The 25,246-nt window shown below is 57.6% G+C and overlaps 2 non-coding genes and 1 pseudogene across 2 annotated transcripts; all 3 read left to right on the top strand.

The window, feature by feature from the left end:
* Nucleotides 1-25,246, top strand: part of LOC120375816 — a 647,258-nt pseudogene that overhangs the window by 180,598 nt on the left and 441,414 nt on the right.
* Nucleotides 10,510-10,696, top strand: LOC120376410. The gene has a single exon (XR_005587290.1). It is a non-coding gene; the product is annotated as a U2 spliceosomal RNA (small nuclear RNA).
* Nucleotides 22,831-22,912, top strand: TRNAS-CGA. The gene has a single exon. It is a non-coding gene; the product is annotated as a tRNA-Ser (tRNA).

Genomic DNA, 25,246 nt, shown 5'->3' with positions numbered 1-25,246 from the left:
CAAGTATGTCCGGGCAAATGCATAAAAAGTGTTGTTCAATGTCAAATATCTTGTTGTTTACATACTTAGTAGTATATGTAATAGTGCATGTGTTTTGTTTATCTGTTTATTTTACAGTTCTAGGAGGAAATCACCACCAGTAGTTCCCACTGTTGGCGATTTGGGGGGCGTGTCATAAACAGATAGTTAAGGGTTAAAGTGTGTTTTACCTGTAAAGGGTTAACATGCAGTACCTGGTGACCACCTGACCAAAGGACCAATCAGAGACGAGATAATTTCAAATCTCTGTGGAGGGAAGCCTTTGTCTGTGTTCTTTGTGAGAACTGTTTTTGAATCTAACAGAGGACAGTCATGTCTCCAAGTTCTCCCGGAGTAGTTTCTACTAATTAATAGTGAGTATTAATTAGAAAGGCGAATTAGTCTTATGATTTGATTTCTATATTTGCAATTGTGTGTTTGCTAAAGGAAATGCTTTATTCCTATTTGCTGATATTGCTTTTACTGAGAAAAGGGGGAGAGGGGATTCTCTCCAGAGATTGATAAGGTTATACCCTATGAGTGTCCAGCTTGGGCTCATAGAGATTCTGTACTTTCTTTTTGTTCTCTTAATAAATTCTTTTCTTTTCTTTGGACTTGGTTAATTCCTTCCCTTGGGGAAATTCAGGGGAAGGGGAGGGGGAAGTGGACTGCTTCCCTGTGTGTAGAGATTCAAGGCGTTTGAATCCAGGCATTCTGTCTCCGGAGCAGGCTGGAGAGAGGGAAGAGGGGGGAGGTTCCTCCTCTGTGAATTGATCTGTGTTCCCAAGGGGGGAAACAGGGGTGTCCCGGCCCACGGAATTGACCGGGTGGTGGCAGCCGAAGGGGAGACCTACCCTAGGATTTTGGGGTGGGGGGAAGACATGCGGGTCCTCACTTTGAAACCGCCCAGTTTCAAGTGAGGGTAGACTCTGACACCATCACTTGACCCCCGGTGGCGAGGGCGCGGGCCTGCGCCGTGCGGTCGTACCAGACCTTCTGCTTCCTCTGGGCTCAGGCCAGATTCTCCCTGGCCAGGCCCATGAGCTTGGCAAGTCTTTCCCGGAAAGTCAGGACATACTCCACCACTGACTTGCCATCGGGCAGCCTTCCCCTCCCATTCGTCTCTCATCAGGTCCAGGGGCCCCCTTACCCGCCTCCCATATAACAGTTCAAAAGGCGAGAACCCGGTAGATTCCTGGGGTACCTCCCTGTATGCAAACAGCAGGTGAGGTAAGTACTTGTCCCAGTCCTGTGGGTGCTGGTTCCTAAATGTTTTTAGCATCATCTTTAGCGTCCCGTTTAACCTCTCCACCAGCCCGTTGGTCTGGGGGTGATACACTGAGGCCCAGTTGTGCCGGACCCCACATTTCTCCCACAGGGACTGGAGCAGGCTCGACATGAAGTTGGACCCCTGGTCCGTTAAGACTTCCTTGGGGAACCCCACCCGACTGAAAATGGTCAGCAGCGCATCTGCCACGGTGTCTGCTTCGATAGAGGACAAGGCCACCGCCTCAGGGTAGCGAGTGGCGAAATCTACCACCACCAGGATGTATTTCTTCCCCGACCGGGTCGCCTTGCTGAGAGGTCCCACTATGTCCATGGCCACCTTCTGGAAAGGTTCTTCTATGATGGGCAAAGGCCTCAAAGCTGCTTTCCCCTTGTCCTGGGCCTTCCCCACCCTCTGGCAGGGGTCACAGGATTGGCAGTACTGTCGGACATGGGTAAAGACCCCAGGCCAGTAAAAGTTCTGTAGCAGCCTCTGCCTGGTGCGCCGGATTCCCTGGTGCCCTGCGAGGGGGATGTCATGGGCCAGGTACAGGAGCTTGTGGCGAAACTTCTGGGGAACCACCAGCTGCCTTCTGATCCCCCATGACTCTACTTCCCCGGGGGGAGCCCATTCTCGGTACAGGAACCCCTTCTCCCACAGGAATCTCTCCTTGCAACCTCTCCTCATGGTCTGTACTGCACTGAGGTTAGCCCGGTCCCTGAGCTTCCGCAAGGAGGGATCCTTCTGCAACTCGGCCTGGAACTCAGCAACTGGGACAGGGAAGGGGACCTGCTCTCTCTCACCAGCTGGGACTGAGGTAGCAGCCTCTCTGGGTCGTGTCCTGGGCGTTCCCTCCCCAGCAGGTTAGGTCCGGCACCTCGGGCCGAGTACCTTCCCGTTGTCAGGGCGCAGTGCCCTGCGCCGACTCTGACTACGGGTCACGACCAGGGCACCCCGGGCGTTGCCTGGCCAGTCCTCAAGGTCCCCCCCATTAACACCTCCGTGGGCAAATGTGGGTGTACCCCCACGTCCTTGGGGCCCTCCTTGGCCCCCCACTTCAGGTGCACCCTCACCACGGGCACCTTGAATGGGGTCCCGCTCACACCCCTCACAGTCAGGTAGGTGTCGGGCACCATCCGATCTGGGGCCACCACCTCGGGCCGGGCCAGCGTCACCTCTGCGCCCGTGTCCCAGTACCCAGTGACCTTCCTCCCATCCACCTCCAGGGGAACAAGGCACTGGTTCCGGAGGGGCAGCCCCGTGCCCACCCTGTAAACCAAAAACCCGGAGTCTGGAGCATCCAGCCCCCCAAAGGAGCAGACCTGGGGCCCTCCTCCCTCCTTCGCAGGTGGTACGCGGCCAGCCCCCCTTTCCTGGGAATGTTGCCCCTCATCTGATTGGGTCTTTACCCAGTCAACCCTCTGCGGGTTGGGTCTGCTCGGTCTGTCCCTGAGCTTGGGGCACTGGGCCCGTATGTGGCCTCATTGGCCACAGTGCAAGCAGCCCATGTCTCGTGGGTCCCCTCGAGTGGGTCGGATGGACCTGACGCTGGATGTTCCCCTTTGGTGGGGGTTCTCCATAGGCCCCCGCTGGGAGGTCCCATGGTGACTTTCTCTCTGCGTTGAGGCAGACCTGCTCCTTCGAGACTCCTCCCTGTTATCCCCTGCCCGACTGTCCACAAATTGGTCGGCCAGCTGGCCTGCGTGCTGCGGGTTCTCCGGCTTCTGGTCCATCACCCACAGCCTCAGGTCAGACAGGCACTGCTCATACAGGTGCTCCAGTATGAATAGGTCAAGCAGGTCCTCTTTAGTTTGGGCCCCGGCTGTCCACTTGCGGGCATACCCCTGCGCCCGGTTGACCAGTTGTAGGTATGTGACCTCACGGGTTTTATGTTGACTCCGGAACCTCTTCCGGTACATCTCAGGAGTCAGCCCAAACTCACGGAGCAGGGCCTGTTTGAACAGTTAGTAGTCCCCTGCCTCTGCCCCTTTCATTCAGCTGTACACCTCCACGGCGGTGGAGTCCAGTAAGGGGGTGAGAAACGGGATCCTGTCTGCAGGGTCAACCCAGTGCAGCTCGTAGGCGTTCTCAAAGGCCGTCAGGAAGGTATCTATGTCCTCCCCCTCCTTACGCCGGGTCAGGAAGCTCTTATCAAAGCTCTTTGTAGGCTTGGGTCCCCCCTCACTCACCGCAGCCGGGGCCCCGCTGCTTCTCAGCTGGGCCAGTGCCAGCTCACGCTGGCGCTGGTTCTCCTCGTGTTTACGCTGGTTCTCCCGCTCCTTCAGTTCTTGCCTCCTGAACTCGAGCGCCTCCCTGTCATATTCCAGCCGCATCTGTTCCAGGGACGGGAGCTCCGCCGACGATCCTGCTGGCCGCCACAGTCCAGGTGCCCTCGTTATTCGCTGGGCTTCCCCAACCCCTCCCTAGGTATAGGTGGGCAGGTCTCGGGGTGTCCTCGGCAGCAGTCTGGCCCCTCCCAGCCATGTCAGGCCCCGGGGCCCACACTGTGTCCACTGGGTGGCTTCCCTCTGGGACAGGGCTCGGTTCACCCAAGCGATCCTTCTCCTCCAGCTGAGCAATTAGCTGGTCTTTGGTGGACCTCCCAATGCGCAGCCCCCTCTGCCTGCACAGCTCCACCAGGTCGCTCTTAAGGTGCTTAGCAAACATCTTCCTGCTGGCCCCTCGCCGGCCTGTGCTCTCAGCTTCCCACTGGTTCCAGGGAGACCCCTCGTGCACCAGCCCTTCTTCAGGTCACCAACTCTCTGCCAGGGTCGAGCTACAGACTCCTCCGCCCCTGGGACTGCTCCTGCGATCCCCCGGGGGACCCTGTTACTGCAAAGTCCTTCTCTCTGGTCACACACTCCCAGGCGTTAATCGCCTCCTGAAACTGTCTCTTTCTGTCTCTTCAGCCCACCTGGTCCCCATCAGTTCCCCCTTCATTTTGCTGCTCCCCAGTCACTAACTGCAGGAAGCGCCGTCCACGGGGTGCAGTAGGTCCCGCCGCTGCCACCAGTTGTAACGGAGTGTGGGGGAGTCCGACTCTGCACCCCTCTTCCTGGGACTCACAGTGACTCTCAGCCAGCCAGTAAAACAGAAGGTTTATTGGACAACAGGAATACAGGCTACAGCACAACCAGGACCCCTCAATCGAGTCCTTCTGGGGTTCAGGGTGCAGGGATCCCAGCATAGGATTCCCTGAAGTCTCCCCCCCAAGCCCCAAACCGAAACTGACCCAACCCCCTCCAGCCGGCTCCCTGGCTTTGTCTAGCTCCCCGGGCAAAGGTGTTGACCTCCCCTCCCCCCGCCTAGCTCATGGTACAGGCTGAATACCTGTCCCTCACCTAAAATCCTCCCTGGCTCTCCCAACCCCCACACAGACAGCCCCTACTCCATCACAGCAGGTCAGGACTGGGATAGCAGGGGCTGCGGGTCGGGAGTGAGGGGCATTAGCAGAGTCTTGAGGTCAGGAATGGGATAACAGGGGTTGCTGGTCGGGAGTATTGATGGGCACCAGCAGAGCTGTGATTCTGCAGGTCAGGACTGGGATATCAGAGGCTGCGGGTCGGGAGTGAGGGGCACCAGAAGAGCTGTGATTCTGGAGGTCAGGACTGGGGTAGCAGGGGCTGCGGGTCGGGAGTGAGGGGCACCGGCAGAGCTGTGGGTCTGCAGGTCAGGACTGGATAGCAGGGGCTGCGGGTCGGGAGTGAGGGGCACCGGCAGAGCTGTGAGTCTGCAGGTCAGGACTGGGATAGCAGGGGCTGCGGGTCAGGAGTGAGGGGCACCGGCAGAGCTGTGGGTCTGGAGGTCAGGACTGGATAGCAGGGGCTGCGGGTCGGGAGTGATGGGCACCTTATCACCAGGAGCTGCTCCCGGCCAGGCACCACACCCCATTCACACGCCTTTGGTCAGTACGTAGCTCAGTGGCAATCACTGCCCCGAAGTGACTCCGGTGCAGGCACCCACAGCACGAACTCCCCACACCGGATTCTGTCCACACGCAGAGAATTTTCTCCACCGGGCTCCTTCGGTTCCTCTCGCTGCTCCCCGTCCTGCCGCCAGACACTGCTCATCTGCATAGCCCCGCCCATGGACACGTGACACCTTCTGTCGTTTTGGTCTCCAGTGAATGAGTTGCCTGCGGGGAGTGATCACGTCACCGCACGTCACAGCCCCAGCGCACGTCACAGCCGCTGGGCGGGGATTGTCTGTGAGCCCCGCGCTGGGGGCGGGGCTTCAGGGAGAGACCCAGCCCCATAGACAGCCTGGGGCAGGGAGCTATTGGGGGAAGGGATGAGGGGATGGGGGGAGAGACCCAGCCCCATAGACAGCCTGGGGCAGGGAGCTATTGGGGGAAGGGATGAGGGGATGGGGGGAGAGACCCAGCCCCATAGACCTGCAGGGGCAGGGAGATATTGGGGGCAGGAGGGGAGAAGGGAGATTGGCAGAGACCCAGCCTGGGGTGGAGGGAGACATGTCGGGGTGTGTGTGTGAAATGTTGGTCCAGGGAATCTGAGTCACTCCCAGGACATGCTGTGCAGGGGGGAGCACAGGGGCAGGGACAGATCCCCAGCCCCACAGAGCCCCAGAGGGATATTGGGGGCAGGGGAGGGGATGGAGGGAGGAGAGACCCATCTCCATAGACCCCCAGAGGCAGGAAATGAGGGGAGCAGGGGGGAGGGAGGGATCCAGACCCATAGACCTGGGGGGGCAGGGGGATATTGGGGGCAGGTGGGGAGCAGGGGGGGTTGGCAGAGACCCAGCGCGGGATGCAGGGGAAATGGGCTGGTTTGGAGGGAACTGGGGAAGAGAAGAGGCACATTGGGGGACACATGTTGGGACAGGGAAACTGACTCACTCCGAATACATGTGGAGCAGGGCAGGGCGGAGGCAGATCATGCTGGTCCCAGGGTAATTTCGGGGGGTTCTGATTCCCCACTCAGCCGGGGGGCTCCCCTCTGGGCTGAGGAGCCCTGGGGTGGGGCGGGTGCAGGGGCTGGGTGTGTGTGTCAGGCTGGGGGAGCTGCCTGGGCAGAGGGGCTGGAACTGGGGGGGCTGCAGCAGCCCCTGCCTTGACGTGGTTTCCATCACACCCAGGGGTTACAGTTGGTTCAGTGGCTCAGCACCCCCCACTATACAGATTGTTCTGGCACCACTGGCCTAGGGTCACCGTCTAGTGCCCTTTGCCGCCCCACTCAGGGCCTGCCTGGCTCTCCTAGAGCAGGGCGAGCGCCCAGCTCTCCTGGGGCAGGGCTGGCGAGAGCTCTGGACAGATACAACTTAGATAATTTTTTTACCTCAAGGTTCCCAAGACACAGACCAGGTTTTCATCTCGAGGCCAAAAGACCAAAAACATCAAGACACTTGATCGCGGCCTTGGATAGACCAAGAGACTACTCACCCCATCTGAGCTCATACTAACAGCGCCGGGGAGCCTGGACAAATATTAGTTGGCCAGAGGAGCCTGGGGCAGTTTTATCAGAGAGCAGAAATGAATCCCGCACACAGCACTGGAGCTGCAGTGCTCAGCGCGTGGGCCTGGGTCTCCTGCACAGTCTCCCTGCTCCCCCTCGTGGCATAACAAGTTCCCTGCAGAGAAGCAGAGGGGCGGGAACGAGGGCTGCGGCGGGTGCTGCAGCACCCCCATGTCTCACTGTGCAAAGCTCCAGGTGCTGTGGGAACAAAGCCGGCATTATTGTGCAATTCCAGAGAACCCCGGAGCTGTGCTGCCCCTGTGCCGTGTGAGCGGGAATTGCACGTTTTCACACTGCTTGTGAACACCAGGGCCCGTGCAACCATTTAGGCAAACTAGGCGGCCACCTAGGGCGCCTAGTGGTTGGAGGCGTCTAAAAGCCCCCTCAGGCGAGGAGGTGGAGTGGAGGTGAGCTGGGTGCGGGGGCGCGCGGGCGCGCGGGGAGGGCTGTCCACAGTAACGGGGCAATGGGGCGCACAGGAAATAGCTCCCACCCCAGGTCACCGCCGCTCTGCCTCCTCCGCCGAGCACACAGCCCAGCTCTAAGTCTCCTCCAATCGGCATCACAAGCCTGGGCGGGGAGGAGAATTAGAGCGATGCCGGGGTGCTCAGTGGAGGGGGTGGAGCCGAGGTGAGCTGGGGCGGGCTCCCCAGGCAGGCTTAGCTGCCGCAGGCAGTGGCGCAGGTTATATCTGTGTGCGGTGCCCGGGCTCCAGGAATATTCAGGGCTGGGGGCCCTGCTCCAGCAATATTTGGAGCTGGGTCTCTCCCCGGCCCTGAGCCTCCCCAATGCCCCAAACCCTCATCCCCAGCCAGAGCCCTCATCCCCCTGCACCCTAATCCTCTGCCCCAGCCCTGAGCCCCCCTGCACAGCATGAACCCCTCATCCCCCTGCACCCTAATCCTCAGACCCAGCCAGAGCCCTCACCCCTGCACCCTAATCCTCAGCCCCAGCCCTGAGCCCCCTGCTGCATGAACCCCTTATCCCCCGCACCCTAATCCTCAGCCCCAGCCTTGAGCGCCCCCGCAGCATGAACCCCTCATCCCCCTGCACCCTAATCCTCAACCCCAGCCAGAGCCCTCAGCCCCCTGCACCCTAATCCTCTGCCCCAGCCCTGAGCCCCCCTGCAGCATGAACCCCTCATCCCCCCGCACCCTAATCCTCAGCCCCAGCCAGAGCCCTCACCCCCGCACCCTAATCCTCAGCCCCAGCCCTGAGTCCCCTCCTGCATCATGAATCCCTCATCATCAGCCCCACAGCCCTCACCCCTGCACCCTAATCCTCTGCCCCAGCCCTGAGCCCTGCCCCCGCAGGATGAACCCCTCATCCCCAGCCAGAGACCCCATCCCCCCGCACCCTAATCCTCTGCCCCAGCCCTGAGTCCCCTCCTGCATCATGAATCCCTCATCCTCAGCCCCACAGCCCTCACCCCTGTATTCCCTCCTATCCCCAAACTCCCTCCCCACAAGGTGCACCCCTCCCCCATCCCACATACCCCATCCCAACCCCAAACACATTCCCAAAGCCAGCACCCATCACCCCCTCCTGCACACCCACCCCTGCCCCAGCCCAGAGCCTGCACCCAGCACCCAAACTCCATCCCAAAGCCTGCACCCCTCCTGCACCCTAATCCCCAGGCCAGGATCTGCACCCCAGTCCTCCCCCTCCCGAGCCCCCTCCCAGAGCATTAGGCAGGTGGGAGCAGAGTTGAAGGGGGCAGAGTTGGGGGGCGGGTTCTGGGCACCACCAAAATTTCTACAAACTTGCCACCCATGTCCGCAGGAGGTCTCCCCAGGCAGGGTAAGTTGCCGTGGCAGGGGGTGGGGTGGGGAGGAAGTCTCCCCAGGCAGGGTTAGCTGCCACGGAGGGATGGGGAGTAGTTGCAGGGGGCTCCCGGGTGGGGGGCTGAGTTAGCTGCGGGGGGTGGGGGAACGGACAGACGCGGTTAGCTGGGTGGGAGGGTGCAAGGTGGAAGTTTCACCTAGGGCCCAAAACTTCCTTGCACCCGCCCTAGGGCTTTCCACACCCTGACAGGCTGATTAGACACCTGCAGCCAATCAAGGCAGGCTACTCAGGGCACCTGGGTTTAAAAAGGAGTCACTTCAGTTTGTGGTGTGCATGTGAGGAGCTGGGAGTAAGAGGCGCAAGGAGCTGAGAGGCAGAGAGTGAGAGTGAGAGTGAGAGTGAGAGCTATGCTGCTGGAGGACTGAGGAGTACAAGCGTTATCAGACACCAGGAGGAAGGTCCTGTGGTGAGGATAAAGAAGGTGTTGGGAGGAGGCCAGGGGGAAGTAGCCCAGGGAGTTGTAGCTGTCATGCAGCTGTACCAGGAGGCACTATAGACAGCTGCAATCCACAGGGCCCTGGGCTGGAACCCGGAGTAGAGGGTGGGCCTGGGTTCCCCCCAAACCTCCCAACTCCTGATCAGACACAGGAGGAGTTGACCCAGACTGTGGGTTCCACCAGAGGGGAAGATCACTGAGGTGAGCAAATCTGCCAATAAGCACAGGACCCACCAAGGTAGAGGAGGAACTTTGTCGCAGCCTCTAATTGCAGCATTTTTAAATGGTCTGCATGTTGCTTGCAGGCTCCTAACACTTGTGACAGCAGCTCCTTTTAACTTCCATTCAACCACCTGTACTTATGCCGATAGGTCGACTTTAGGTCTTTAACTTTGATTGGTAGCTGAGAAGATGGTATATCGGACAGAAACCCGTTCGACAAACCTCTTCATTTCCTTGTTATTTCCTGACTTCTTTATTCATCACCTTTTCCTTATTTCCCAGCAGATTGACTAGATCTGGGTGCTAGCAGGGGGCCCTGACAGGCTCCTTATTTTCTGATTTCTTTCGGAAGCATTGAACTTGCCAGGGCACAGTCAGATTCTGGATGCTCATGGAAATGTAACACCTCGTGCTCAGCTTTAGTTCTGTTTCTCAGCTCTTTTGGAAAATCGATCTTTAGTCTGTCATGTAGCATCCTTGCATTAGGAGATGGCTACTTAATAAGACCATAAACCTTGGCAATCAAATGGAACCTGAAGTCCATAGAAGACCCCGAAAGGCCCTTGGGGAGTGAAGTGCAAATTGAGGAAGACTTCCCTGCACAGCTTCTCTCTCAATTCTCGTTTTCCTGGATTGAGCGCAAAAGTCGGGAATCAGCTCAGGGTAGGGTTATAGCATATGTGTGCAGTGGTTAGACAAGAAACAGCAAGGAACTGGACTGGTATGGAGCAAAACTCTTATGTGTGCCTGATGACTGTACGTTTGAGAAGGAGCAGAAAAGAGCATTGCGGCTGCGGTATAGCGCTTGCATAGGCTTTCTTTGGCCTGTTTTGCTGTAAGAGTTAAAACAGTGAGAGAGTGTTAGTCACAGGTCAGTGGGTGGGTTTATGCAAATTAGGCATGTACAGGGAAACCAGTGAGAGGAAGGAGGCTGAAAGACTTCTCTGTCTTTGAACAGAATTGTGTGTTAAGGGCTCTTGCTTTGAATTCTTCCAGTGGAGTCATTTCGGGGAAGTGATCATCACTTCGAGTTACCTAGTTATCAAAGCCCCGTGAATGGTGTTTGGTGCGTGTCTGGGAGCTCCTCGTGCTGAAGTAGAAAGCAGTGGGGGAAGAGTGGCTGCCTAGCATCCGAAACTCTTAGCATTGCTTCTTGGCTATGCCCTCCAATACCCAAATCCTAACATCTCCCTACAACCTGTATGTTACCCCCAATGATACAATAACTGATGCTTCAAACACTTTGTATCATTTATTTTCAAATATTTTCTAATAAAATTTAAATCAGTTCTTATCAGTTTAATATCTGATAGGTCCTTTATTTGAGGACTGTATGTTAAATTGATTTTTGAAACAAGGGGATGGAATAGGAGCTTGCTCTGTCCACCCCATGCATTGACCTGGTATTGCAGTGTCTCCAGGACCAGTGCTTCTCCTTTTGGGGAGAATTGTCTGGTTAGAAAAGCAGAAAAAGTTTTACTCTAAAGATGCTGATTTGAGAAGATTTTTTTAAAGTAGTTGAAAAATCAGGCCTCTTTAGCACTTTGGTTTCTTCATAACAACATATTGTTAAAATTTCTTAGGAGTGTTTTCTGAGTCTACATCTGTGAGTTTCTTTGTTTTGCTGGAGGATTGTTTTAAAAGCTGAGATTCTTCTGTTTGCTGTGAGTCTTTTCAACAATATGAGGGACAAATGCTTTCCAGACTGAGGGTCTGTTTGGGAGATGGTTGGTTGGGGTGGTTTCTGTGGGGGGGGACACAGATTGGCAATATTCGAGGTCACATGTATATCAATAACTGGATGAGTTACACAGACTTCTCCCCACCCAGCCTACGTTCCATGTATCTTGACTGGGCCTGTCGCCCACCATCCCAGAGCAGAAGCCTGAAGCCTGAGCCCCACCGCACGTGGGGAGGAGGGGAACTCCCGCTGGTTGCCGGCTCCTGCAGTGTTTATGACTCTGGAAGGGGGTAGGGACCAGCCCCTGCAGGCAGCCCGGGGGAAGAGCCGCTGCTTTGCTGCCCCCGACTCCCCCTCAATTACAGCCCGGGAGGCTGTGGCCACAATAAAAGCCCCTGGTGGTCACATTTGAGAAATGCTGGAGCCTCACAGTAAACAAATCCCAGCAGGTTTGTCACACCCTGTCCCCCACCCTGGGGATTTCCTGCCCTCTCCCACCCAGACCAACCTTCCTGGAAGTTCCCACCCCCTATGTATTTACTGCCCTTTCTCCCTGCCAAGGGAACCCGCCAGCAACTCCCTGCTAATCCGTCCCTCAACTGGCTCCACCGCAGCCATTTCCCTTCCCCGGCCCCTGGGAGGACGGAATGAGCTGGAGCAAAACATGGATGTTGCGCTGCAGCCTGTTAGGGCAAAAAGGGCAACTGGGAACATGTCAGAACAGGAAATAATTTCCCAGCACAATTCCCCCCAGGCTCTTTCCCTGCACACAGATATTCCAGCTTGTCCTGCATGTGACAGAAAAATTCAAATCTAAGGCTGTCAATTAATCGCAGTTAACTTACGCTATTAACTTTAAAAAAATCATAATTAATCTGTTTTAATCACACCATTAAACAATAGAATACTAATTTAATTTTTTTGATTTTCTACATTTTCAATATATTGATTTCAACTACAACACAGAATACGAAGTGTACAGTGCTCACTATATATAGTTTTATTACAAATATTTACACTGTAAAATATAAAGTACTGCAGTGCAATCTCTTTATCATTAAAGTGCAACTTTTATATGTAGATTTTTTTTGCTGTTGCAGAAGTGCACTCAAAAAGAAAACAATGTAAAACTTTAGAGTCCAGTCAGTCCTACTTCTTGTTCAGCCAATCGCTAAGACAAACAAGTTTGTTTACATTTACTGGAGATAATGCTGCCCGTGTCTTATATACGTCACCTAAAAGTGAGAACAGGCTCTCTCATGGCACTTTTGCAGCCAGCATTGCAAGGTATTAACGTGCCAGAGATGCTAACATCCATATGCCTTCATACTTCAACCACCATTCCAGAGGACATGCTTCCATGCTGATAACGCTCGTTAAAAAAATAATGCATTAATTTGTGACTGAAGACCTTGATGAAGAACTGTATGTCTCCTGCTCCATGGTTCTATCCGCATTCTGCCATATATTTCGTTTTATGGCAGTCTTGGGTGATGACCCAGCACATGTTCACTTTAAGAACACTTTCACTGCAAATTTGACAAAACACAAAGAAGGTATAATGTGAGATTTCTAGAGATAGCTACAGCGCTCGAGCCAAGGTTTAAGAATCTGAAGCGCCTTCCAAAATCCAAGAGGGACGAGGTGTGAAACATGTTGTCAGAAGTCCTCAAAGAGCAACACTCTGATGCAGACACTACAGAACCTGAACCACTAGACAGGAAAATCAATCTTCGGTTGGTGGCATCTGACTCAGATGAGGAATATGAATGTACTTTGGCTCGTTATCGAGCAGTACCTGTCATCAGCATGGAAGCATGTCCCTGGCCTCTGATTGCTAGAAGCTGGGAGGGGAGAACAGGGGCTGGAGCTCTCCATGGCCGCCTGGTCTGGTCACTCCCTCTGAAGCCCATAGCCAGGGCCAGCCTTAGGGGTGGGTGCCACCAGGGCATTGCCCAGGGGTACCATGCTCAAGGGCGGTGCTGTACGGTGGCAGAGAGGTGTGTGCTGCTGGTGTAAAGTCAGAAACTGCTCCCGGCTGGCAGGGGAGTGCTGCTTGGGGTGGTGCCCAAATTTCTCCCTGCTCCTTCCCGGCTTAGGAACATGGGGGGAGGGAGGGGAAGAGAAGGGGGAGAGAGCGGTGATGAGCGGATACTGCTCCCCCCAATGTTCCTCCGTGCCCCCCTAGGGGGCTGTGAGGGGGGAGCAAGGAGCGACATCAGGGCTCCCTGCCTCCAGGTCACCTTCCCCACCTGGGCTGCATAAGGGGAGGACAGAGAGCAGCAGCCCAGGTGGGGAAGATGACCTGGAGGCAGGGAGCCCTGATGTCGCTCCTTGCTCCCCCCTCACAGCCCCCTAGCGATGTGCGGAGGAGCAGTGTTCAGGGGCGGTGGGGGGAGCGAGCAGCAATGCCAGCTACTCCGTGCATCCAGGTCAGTTTCCCCAAGTGGGAACAGGAGGGGGTGCAGGGGTTAGGGGAAAAGGGGGCACAGTGCAGGGATTATAGGTGTGGGAGGAGGCAGGGGTTAGGGGCGCAGAGCTTGGGGTCAGAGCTTTGGGGCACCAGAGGGTGTGCAGGGTTAGGGGGACAGGAGGGGGCACAGGGGTTAGGGGTGCAGAGGTTAGGAGGTAGGGTGAGGGGTGCAGGAGGGAGGTGCAGGGTTGGGGTGTAAGGGTGCCAGATGTCACAGGTTTAGGGTTTGGGGGAGCACAGGGTTAGGGGTGTAGGGGGCACAGGGTTAGGGGTGAGGGACGTAAGGGTGCTGGAGGGGGTGCAGGGTTAGGGGCGCCAGAGGTTGGGGATGTAGGGGTTGGGGTGCTGAAGGGAGTTCAGGGGGGAGCACAGGGTTAGGGGTGCAGAGGTTAGGGGTCCCAGAGGGGGCACAGGGTTAGGGGTGTAGAGGTTCGGGGTGCCAGAGGGGGGCACAGGGTTAGGGGCGTGGGGGAGGACGCAGGGTGAACAGTGCAGGGTTAGAAGCACAGGAAGGGGCAAGGGTCTCTCCTGTGGCCCAACCCCACAGGAGATTGACCCCATGTTTAAAGAACAAACCTCTATACTAAGGGCTGCAATATCCACTGGGGTGAGAAAACCTGCATCAGCTCCTTGCTGCCCAGCCTGTGAGAGCTCTGACTGTGCGTCTATAAAGGGAACAGCGAATGGAAGTTAAGTGGCTCCGGTTCGCGCTCTGTTAGAGTCCCACCGGGAAGAGTGAGCAGAAGTTAAGTTGCCTCCTGTTTTATAACTGATGGGTGATGGGGCAGCAGTGATTAGGGGCACGGAGAACGGGGGTGCCTGACAGGCGTTGGACTGCGGGGTTCCCTGCTGCAGCTCCGCAGACTGGAGCCTGCTCCTCCTGTGCAGGGCCAGCTCCAGCTTTTCTGCCGCCCCAAGCAGGAGGGGGGAAAAGGACAAGCTGTGGCTCTTCGGCGGCAGCTCAACCACACTGGTGCTTCTGCGGCAGTTCGGCGGCGAGTCCTCCCCCCCCCCCTTCCTCTTTGGCAGCAATTTGGCAGCAGCTCAAAGACTAAGACAGGGAATGAGGGACCCGCCGCCAAACCAAAGACCCAGCCGTGCTGCCCCGATACTGGACAGGCCGCCCCTTTGAATTGGCTGCTCCAAGCGCCTGCTTGCTACCCTGGTGCCTGGAGCCAGCCCTGCTCCCGTGACAAGCAGGGGCTGGTGCAGAGCGTGGCAGGGCAGGGAGATGACATCTCCCCTAAGGGTGGGGCCTTTTCACAGCAAGGGCAGCACCTTCCCGCAGGAGCACAGACCCCACCTGCTCCTCCTGCTTTCTCCTGACACCAGCACCACCCTTCCCAGCACCGCCTCATGGCAGCATCTGCTTCCGGACTCACACCAGAAATGGGAAGTCTGGGCCGGGCCTGGCAGCGGCTGTCAGGAAATGGAAGCAGGAGACACGACCACTCCCATGGTGCTGTGGGGCCCGTCCTGGCTGGTGGGAGATGGAGGCAGTGGACACTACCACTCCCATGGTGCTGTGGGGCCCGTCCTGGCTGGTGGGAGATGGAGGCAGTGGACACTACCACTCCCATCGTGCCATAGGGTTTTCAAGTGGGGTGCCCCCCCCCCAGGGATGGGCTCCAGGGGAGGTTTGGCATCTTAAGGGACTGGGGGGGGGGGTTGCTTGGAGGAGGTTTGAGGACCAACAGTGAAGGGGAAGTTGGACACTGGCCAGAATACCAGGAGACAAGGCAGGTGAGGTGATACCTGTTACTGGACCAGCTTTGGAGCCACACAGGGTCTTCTTCATGCAGGGGAAAGGTGCTCAGAGCATCACAGTTCAATAGAAGGTGGAACGCTCTGCCCCGAACGCCAGACATTCCCCTACTTCCTGGAACCGGGGGCCTGTCCCCATTGTCCTGTAAACAGCCCCACCATGTAACCCAGAGGTGGCTGCATCTTAGCACCAACACACCAGTGGTCACTGCTCCAGAGGAGATGGTACATACAGGCCACTGCCCTACGTGGCCCCCAGACGTCACAGACTGTGCACTGTCTTAGCTGGCCCCACACGTTACTGCCCAAAGAGGTGAGGTACACACAGGCTACTACTCAAACTGGGCACCTGGGGTCACTGCAGCAATGGTTGGGGGGGATACATGCAGGGCACTGCTGCACATGGCCACCAGGGGGCACTGCTGCAATGGTGGTGGGGGGCGGGGGATGATAGGCCACTGCCTGAAATGGCCACTACCACAATGGTGTGGGGAGAGGGGGAGGGAGATACCAATAGGGCACTGCCACACCACGGGGAGGTCACTGCTCCAATTAGTAGAGATACACATGGGGTAGTGCCCCAACTGGGGGCCCTACCCCAGAGAGAGAGGGGGCTGGGGAGAGAAGAGGAAATCAAAGGCCACTGCCTCACTTAGCCACCAGGGGTCACTACCTAAATAGGGGACACACACACACACACACAGGGCACTGCCCCACCTGACCAGCAGGGGTCACTGCCCCAATTGGGGGATATGCAGAGGGTATTGCCCCACGGGGATGCCAGGGATCAGTGCCTGCCATACCTGGCACAGGGGTAGAGGGGATAGGGTGACCAGATGTCCCGATTTAATAGGGACAGTCCCGATATTCAGGGCTTTTTCTTATGTAGGTGCCTATTACCTTCCACCCCGTCCCGATTCGTCACACTTTCTATCTGGTCACCCTGGGGCGGGGGAGAGGAGGCGGCTACACACAGGGCACTGCCAAACGTGGCCACCAGTGCACATCCCTAGTGGGGGAGTGACACACACCAGGAGCAGGGCTCACTGCCACAGAGGGTTGGAAGACACCCAGGGCAGTGCCTGACATGGCCACCCAGGCACCCTGCCACCTTGGGGGAGGTGAAGAACACACCCCAGGCTCTGACTCCTCTGGCTACCAGTGGTCACTGGCCCAATGCAGGGGTTGGGGGGAGTAAATACACACAGGGGACTGCCCCACCTGGGCAACACGAGTCACCGAGATAAGAGTGGGATACGCAGAGGGCACTGCCCCAATGGCTGATATACATACAGGGCCCTGCCTCACCTACCCACCAGCGCTCACAGGCGCAATGGCAGTGGTGGGGTCGCACAGGCAACTGCCCTCAGTGGCCACCAGGGGTCGCTGCAGCAATGCTAGGGGGGATACATGCCAGGCATTGCTGCCCCTCGCCACCAGGAGTCTCTGCTCCTACAAGAAGGCACCTACAGGACACTCCCGTGCCTGGCCAGCAGGGGTCACTATCACTGGGGAGGGGCTATGGGGAAGCGGAGAAAGAGCAACTAACTGCAGTGGGGAAAATAGTCATCTACCGGGGAGAAAGAACGGACTCCGCTAGGACATCGCACCAACTCCGGCCAGGCTGGATACCAGCAATTCGGGGCTGGAGCAGCTCCAGCTGGAGGCTGGGCGGAGGCAGGTGATCTCGGTCTCTGTGCTGAGCAGGCTGCTTTGGCAGTGAGGAGGGACAGGGAACCCCCCGGCCAGGGTCTGGCTGCCCAAGGAGGGGGAGATCTGTGGCAGTTTTGGAGTAGCTGGTTCAGCAGCCGTGAGCCGCACGCTTGTCCCCGCCTGAGCTCTCCAGGAGCACATAACACACAGGTGCGCACTGGATGTAGGCACCAGTGTAACGACAGAGCCAGACTCTGCTGAGTGCTGCCTGTGAGAGACAGGGGCAGAGTCTGACGGGCAGATGGGGGCAGGAGATGACAGGGCCAGCGGCCATGAGCTGAACCCATCACAAGTATAGCCTGTGATGTCACCATCCGTCCCTGCAGCTCTCCATCTGTCCCGCTGTCCGTCCAACCCTCAACCCCCCATCCGTCCCCAATGTATGCCACCCCCCCTCACCCATCTGCCTCACACACTCATCTATTTCCTCATGCATCCTGCTGTCCCTCTGATTGTCCCTGCAGTGCCCAGCACAAGGAGGCATAGTGGGCCCTGAGCGAGGCTTTTGGGTGATGCAGTAATGGAGCTAGCGGGTGATAAGGGGGGTTCTGGGCATCTCTAATCCCAGCCCCACTTCTCCTGTGCCCAAAGCCATGACTGTGAGCCCACCCCTCTCAGTCTCAGACCCCACAGCCCCAAAGACATGACTGGCCACTCACGCTGTGACCCAGTTACAGCAATGAGGTCTCCCTGAAGATAGGGGGTGGGAGGAGCAACCCCCTTATCCTGGCAGGCAGGACACATCCTTCCCAGTATGGCAGAGACCTTGCCCGTGGGCAGACAGACCCAGCTGAGCCCATGGGAGACTGGGGGAGGAGGAGCAGAGGAAGAGGATGCAGGCAACTGAACATGAGAGGTGTCCATGAAAGGAGAGAGAGAGTTTGAGTGTGAGTTGGCCAACACAGAGAGAGAAACCTTGGAGAAAGAAAGAAACTCAGAACAGGGAGTCACCCTCATGGATCCAACTTTCTGCTAGGGAGCACACACCACTCCTGGCCAGAGAGACGATCAGCCCCCGCAAATGGCAACATCATCTCCCTTGAAGCCACAGCTAGTCCAGAAACCCACACACAGGTAACGGGAGGTCCCTGCCTGGAGCCAGGGGGGCTCACGCGGGATTCGAATCCCAACGGCCGCAGCGCGCGCCTGGGGTGGGGGGGGGCAGCGCCGCCTGGGGCCAGGGAACCGGGGCCTCCCCCCACGCGCCGAGTCTCTGTCCCGCGCTCTCTCCGCCAATCAGGGAGCGGGGAGGGGCGCGGCGATGTGACGAGCTACGGCCCCTCCTCCACTAGAAGGTCGCGTGTAAGAGAGAGAGCGAGAGAACTACGCTTCCCAGTGTGCACCGGGAGGGGGCGCATTGCCCGAGCAACTGTCCGTCACTTCCGCTCTGAGACGAGCCAGGAACTACAACTCCCAGCCTGCCCCGCGGCGCCTCCGTCTCCAGCCCAGGTGAGGGCGGGTCCCTGGGTCAGCCTGACACCTCCCCAACGCAACTCCTCATCCCCGCCCGCCCCCAGAGAGCCCCCGCCTCCCGGTGCAGGGTCTGAAGCTGCCAGCGTAGGCACGTGCTGCGCCGCTTCGCCTTTCACCCCGGCTGGTCAGGGCGGGGCCGGGTCCGGCTCTGTGCGGGGACGGGAGCCCCGGGTCCGCCCCGCGGGGATGTTCCCGGCGCCCCTTGTTCGCTGGGTGTGAGCGGGCCCAGGCACCGGCCGCGTGTCACCCCCCGACTCCCGCTGCCCCCGGCCCCGCCCCTCCCCGGGGGAGCCCGGCGCGAAACACCCGCTGCAGGGACAGTGACACCCCCAGACAGACCCGCCCCTGGACTGAATGAGTCCTTCCCGAGCCCCTCCCCACTGTGCCCGCCCCAAAGCCCTGCCCCTGCCCCTTCCCCAAAGCCCTGCCCCCGCTGTGCCCTCCCCCAAAGCCCTGCCTCCTTCCCCCGATGTCCTGCCTTCACGCTGCCCCTAACCCCGAGGTCCCCCCTCACATCGCCTGTTCCCCCTAATCCCCGCCTCTTTCCCTGAAGTCCTGCCCTGCCCCTTCCTCCAAGGCACCACCCTCCCATTGCCCCTTTTCCCCAGCACCCCACCCTCACTCTGCCCCTTCCCCGACTCCCCACTCGCGCATTGCCCCCAATACACCCCTCCCTAAGGGCCCACCCCACATGGCCCCTTTCCCAAGTTCCTACCCTTGAGCTTCCTTTCTCCCTAAGACCCTGCCCCTGCACCGCCCCTTCCCTGGGACTCCGCCCTCACACTGCCCTGGGACCCCACCCCTGCACCACCGGTTCCCTCTAATCCCTGCCCCTGCAGCGCCCCTTCCCGAGACCCCACCCACATGCTTCCCTTTGCCCGAGATCCCGCCTCACAGCGCCTCTTCCCCAAGTCCCCAATGCCACACTGCCCCTTCCCTTATGACCCCACCCCTGTACCACCCATTCACCCGAGACCCCCCTCACACTGCTCCTCCTGAGACCCTACACCACCCAGTAACAGGCAAGACTCTGGGAAGGGAGGGGGAGAAACATGCTTTGCTCTGCCACAGACTTCCCGAGTGTCCTTGGGCACATCACTCAGCCTCTCTGGGCCTCAGTTCTCCCATCCAGGAAATGGGGCTGGTGGCGTTTCCCGCCTCGCACGAGCTGGGAAGAGAACTACCCTGTGAATTAAGAAGATGCTCCCAGTCCCCTGCTCTCACCTCTAGACCCCTCTGCTCCCAGAGCCAGGATAGAACCCAGAGGTCCTAGCACCCAGCCCCTCCCTGCTCTGACCACTAGCCCCACTCCCTTTAGGCTCACTGCCTTTTCTATCCACCCACCCCAGCTGTCCATCCCTTTGCTGCAGGTTTCTGGGGTGTCACCCCTGCTCTGCGCTCCCCAGTGCAGCCCAAGGCTTTTCCTCCCCAACCACACATCCTCTCCCCCTCATGCTGGATCATCTGCTTGGCCCCCCACCTCCTCTCGGGACGCGCTGTGCGGCGTGGCTGGGGATTGTGCAATGGCCCAGCACCAGGCAACGCAGAACGTAAACCACAGGCCCTGCCCCACCCCACTGGAGCTGCCCTCCAGGTGCATTTGAGCCCAGCACCTTGCATCTCTGCTCTCCTGTCCCACAAGGGGTGAGCTGCAGTCCCCACCATGCTCTGCAGCAGAGAGAAGGGTCAAGCCAACCAGCCCATTTAGGATGGGGGAATCAACACCCTTTTTTCTGCACAGCCACTGACCATCAGCGGGATTCCTCCTCCCTCCTGTGCCTCAGTGCAATTAAATCTCTGTATCTAGACAGCCAGTCCATCCGCTGCACCTCAGTCCCCCATGCCTGAGCCTCCTGGCAAAGCCCTGCACCTGGCTCCATAGAATTAAGTCTCACATCTCGCTGGGAATTCGACTTATTGTGCCCAGAGCGTCTCGGCCCCGCTCAGTAGATGACCTGAGAAACACAGTGTCCGGCTTTTCCAAAGAAGAGCTTAGACCCTCATCATGTGGCCTAAAGGATGAGGCATCTCCTGTGGATCGGATGATTCAGGATTTGAGTCCCCTCGTGGTTGTGCTCACTTTGTGCTGCAAGTCCTGCTGCCTTCAGGGCTGGAACCTCTTCTTGGCTGCTCAGGCCAATGCTCTGGCTTCAGCTAGAGCCCCAGGAAGGAGTTGGGGGGTGGGCGTCACAAAGGCTGGGGCATGAGCCCCAGGTGCTTCCAGTCTCGCCTTTGCCCTTCCTGACTTGCCAAAGAAAATGGGCGGCTCCACTTCCAAAGTCAGCACCATGAGTGGGAACGGTAAGAGGCCCCATCAGGGGGCCCAGCCCTGCTTTCCTACCATCTCCTGATGTTAACCACAGAGCATCAGCAGCCTCCCTGCAGGCTGGCCTGAGGGTGGCCTTCAGTGGGGGTTCGGCATGGCAGGGAGCAGCCTGGCTGGGTGTCTCTGTGGCTGTCTGCTGGCCACGCATAAGTCATGGTCCTGCCCTCCTCTTGCCCACCTTCCATTGCTCTGTGGATTTTAAACCTTCCCTTGGAGCTGTCAGCACCAGCCGCCTCTGCTCCAGGTGCCCAGAGGAGGAGAGGTGCTGGGCTCCTGCCTGAGACTCTGTCTCCCTCCTGCCTACGAAGCCTGGCCCTGGCCCTCCTTCCTTCAAGCGCCAGGTGGGCAAGAGGAAAAGCACAAAGGCAAGTGCCAAACTTGTGGGCACCAGGTGAACCTGTGAGAATCCCAACCCTCAGGTGTCAGTTCTAGAGCCCTAACCCACTGCAGCCTCCCACCCAGAGGCCTGAGTCACCCAACAGGATGGGAAAGATTTGCTCTTGCACAACAGGACACAGGGAAGTTGAGCCCTGTGAGCTCCAGGGCTTTACCGCAAACCAACACAAGGTCCCACTGAGATTTGAACTCAGATTGCAGGATTCAGAGTCCTGAGAGCTGCCCTTTACACCATGGGACCAGCTCCTACTGTCTTTTCTGCACATCAGTGACCCTCACAGGGCTGGCTCATGTAAGGGACTGTTGGCCCCTTACTAAAGCTTAGTGGGGTTTGGTGGCTAATTCCCAGCACCAATAGAAGGGGGAAGGGCCAATGGGAAATCAGGACCCTGAGACTGACAGTCCCCTGGGCAATGGGGAGAGGCCAAAGCTCCAAGTTAGCCGGACTGACAGGCCAGGCAGTGTAATGAGGGAGTCACCAAGCCAGGGGGTCCCATCCTCCGTGTGAGCTGGAACTGCCTGGGGCAGAGTGGGGCAGAGCTAAGGCGAGAGCAGGAGCCCGAGAAGAGCCAGGGAGCAGAGCTGTGCAGGTGTAGTGCCAGAAACTGCTCCCTGTAGGACTTTGCTACCTGCAGCAGTTACTGAGACCAGAGGTTGTTCTTATTTGCTGACTTGTCCTAATTGGATCAAACTTGACAGTGGTTTCTCTAGCAAAGGCCAATCCCTGGCCGCTTGGTCCAGACATCCTCATTCACATCAGGCTGGGGTGACCAGATGTCAAAGATGAAATATCGGGACGCGGGTGGTGGAGCACAAAAAAAAAAGCCAACGCCCCCCCCCCCCCCCCGCCAGGCGGCAGTGGCACAGCCCTGTCTCCACCCAACTCTCGGGTCCGACCCACGATACACCCCCAGCTCCCCCATCCCCTCACTCCTGGGCCCAGCCTGGGCTCTGAGCTCTGCAGCCGAGCTGCGCTCCAGGTCCCTCCTGCAGCTCCCGGGCAAGGGGAGAACCAGGCAGCCGGGCCCGGGCCCTCCTGGCAGGAGCGTGTCTGCCCCACGTGTGTCTCTGACCCCCACCCACATGGGCCCTGCCCGCTCCGCACTGCCCCCAGCCCCACTGCGCTGCCCCGCAGGCTCCAGGGCTGGAGCAGCCTCCATGCTGCGCTCCCGGCCATGGCCATGGCCCATGTGCAAACGTGGGAGGGAGGAGGAATGCCACCTGCTTGGGGAAGAGGCAGGGCCAGGGCGAGGATTTGGGGAGGGATCCAATGGGGCAGTGAGGGGGTGGGGCTGGGGGCAGGGCCAGGCTGGGGATTTGGGGAGGGATCCAATGGGGGAAGGAGGGGGCGGAGTCGGGGGGGCGAGTGTCCCTTCGGGCTCTGCCTGTGTGCCAGGGCAGAGGGCAAAATTTTTGTTTGTCCAGTGTCCCGACCAAACATCAGTCGGGACGTGGGACAAACAAGCAAATATTGGGACAGTCCTGATAAAATTGGGACGTCTGGTCACCCTACATCAGGCTTCAAGTTGAGAATCATTTCCCCTTCCCGCTCTGTGGGAGGGGAGACTTTTAAACGCGCTCTCTGTGCGACTGCACATGGCTAAGCAAAGAGAACAAACCCCCAATCCCCCCTGTGCTTTGGGAGCCAGGTTTGCGGTGGGAATTCTGTAGTTCAGATGACGTCACGCCTGGGCATTGTGATTCTTTACCAGTTTCTCTGGCATTGGGGCAGTTTTGTGCTCACAGCTGTGATGGCCGCGTGGTTAAGGTGTTGGAGTCGAAATCCAATAGGGTTCCCCTGCGCAGGTTCAAATCCTGCTCACAGCGAGGCCTGTGTTTTAGCCAGTCTCTCACCCAGGCAATACCTCTGTACAACCCCCTGAGACACTCTCAATTCTCTCCCCACCCCATGTAAATCCTGTTCTGCTCCTTTTATCGAGATGCCCGGGACACCCCCTCACACTGTGTCCCTGAGGGGTCAGGCAAACTCTCGGCACCTGAAGCCTCTGCCACTCACCTGGTGCCCCATAGATCAGCCATAGCCCTGGTTCTGCTCCTCTCTCTAGAGTGTGAAAGGAGCCAATTCAGTGACTCCATGGGAGCTACGGGGCTGCAGAACCAACAGAGAAAAAATAGGTGCTCAGCGCCCACTGGCAGCCAGCTCCCCCTCCCCTCACTACAGGCCTTGCTGACAAGCTCTTCCTCTTCCCCTTCAGTGACTTCCACCTGCCAGTGATCAGCTGTTCAGTGGGGCGCAGGAGGCGCTGGGCAGGGAGGGGGAGGAGCAGGGACTGGAGGAGGTGGGAGAGGGAGAGGAATGGGGCAGGAAGGTGCAAGCTGGGAAGAGATGGGACAGAGGTGGGGGCTTGGGGGATTGGGTGGGGTGGGGGGCAGGGCCTGGGGAGGAAAGGGGGGATTTGTCACAGACCCCTCTAGGGCCGGCCCTGAAGGGAAGCACCGACTATCACAGTGACAATAAAAGTGACCAGCATTGCGGGGCAGGCTGAGGGAGATCCGCACTCACCAGCAGGGCCGTCCTTAGGATTTATGGTGCCCTAGGTGAGATTATTAAACTGGTGCCCCTGTGCCTGTTCTGCTCTTAGCAACACAAATATAAGCATACAGTATTGGAAAACTTGCCACATTCACATTATTAAAACCAGTTTTACTTAACTAAGCACACTGTAATGCTGATGCACTAGCACTAAAGAAGTAGCACTATAGAAAAAATTCTGATTTGACAGAATGATGAAAATAATATATTTTTTTTAATTTGTCAAAATGTTATTGGAAATTTTATATGAAGAGGTATTGAAACAAAGATTTGTTTTTAATTAAAAGCAATCTTTTTGGCTTTTTTGGCTGCAAAATCAGTTTAATAAGCTGGGTTTCCAAACAGTGGGAAAATATAACCCTAGTTTTACTGCTAGGTAAAGCACAAAGTGACCAAAATGAAGTCAGCACAGAATCATCTCATCTAGATTAAGGTAGCACAGAAATGTTACAGAAGTCCTATTGTGCCTTATTTTTGTTTGGAAAGACATTAGCAATAGCAGCACATTCACATGATAAAATACATGATAAATCACTGCCTCTAAAGTTCCATCAAAAACTGACATTTTCACAGCTCTAGCATGATCTGCTGTACAGATTCTTCACAAGGAAGTGTCCCTGGCCTTTTTAACTCATATTAACTATGTATTTACTTTATGAAAGTTGGAGAAAATATTGTGAAAACGTAAAACATTGGCTGCCCAACTTCTGGGCTGGCAAAAGCTGTACTGACTCACAGGGAAAAAAAAGCAGGAGAATCTTAGTACAACATATGGTCAGTCTATACCAGGGGTCGGCAACCTTTCAGAAGTGGTGTGCCAAGTTCACTGTAATTTAAGGTTTCTCGTGCCAGTAATACATTTTAACGATTGTAGAAGGTCTCTCTCTCTATGTGTATATTATATAAATAAACTATTGTTATTATCTGAGGTCCTACTCAGGCCACTGCCAGCTGAGTAAATGGAACCCCAGACCGGGTGCAGGCTGAGTGGGGCTGGTGTCTGGAACCCTAGACAAGGATCCCAGGCCCTGCTCAGCCCGCTGCTGGTCTGGGGTTCTGACCACCAACTCCTGCCAGCCAGGATCCCGGCCGCCAACCCCCCTCAGCCCGCTACCAGCCTGGGATTCTGCTCACCCAGGCTGGCAGGAGGCAGAGTGGGGCCGGCGGCTGGGCTCCTGACTGGCAAGGGGCCGGCAGCCAGAACCCCGGAGTAGCAGTAGGCTGAGTGCTGCCGGCACCCCAGACTGGCAGCAGACTGAGCTACTCAACCCCCCACCGGCCCACTCAGCCCGCCACCAGCCCACTCAGCCCGCTGCCGGCTGAGTGAATGGAACCCCAGGCTGACAGCAGGTTGAGTGGTTCTGCCAGCCTGCTCAGCCCGCTGCCAGCCTGGGGTTCCTTGGGGGTCCCCAGGCCAGCAGCAGGTGCTGAGTGGGGCCGACGGCCGGTATCCCAGCTGGCAATAGGGCAGCAGCCGGAACCCCAGAGCAGTGATGGGCTGAGCCACTCAGCCTGCCGCTGCGTACCATCAAAAATCAGCTCACCTGCCACCTTTGGCATGTGTGCCGTAGGTTGCCGACCCCTGCTTTATACGCTAGTAAGGAGAT

Source organism: Mauremys reevesii, linkage group 12, assembly GCF_016161935.1.
Source record: "Mauremys reevesii isolate NIE-2019 linkage group 12, ASM1616193v1, whole genome shotgun sequence".
Classification (NCBI taxonomy): Eukaryota; Metazoa; Chordata; order Testudines; family Geoemydidae; genus Mauremys; species Mauremys reevesii.
This window is presented reverse-complemented; position numbering and strand designations above follow the sequence as displayed.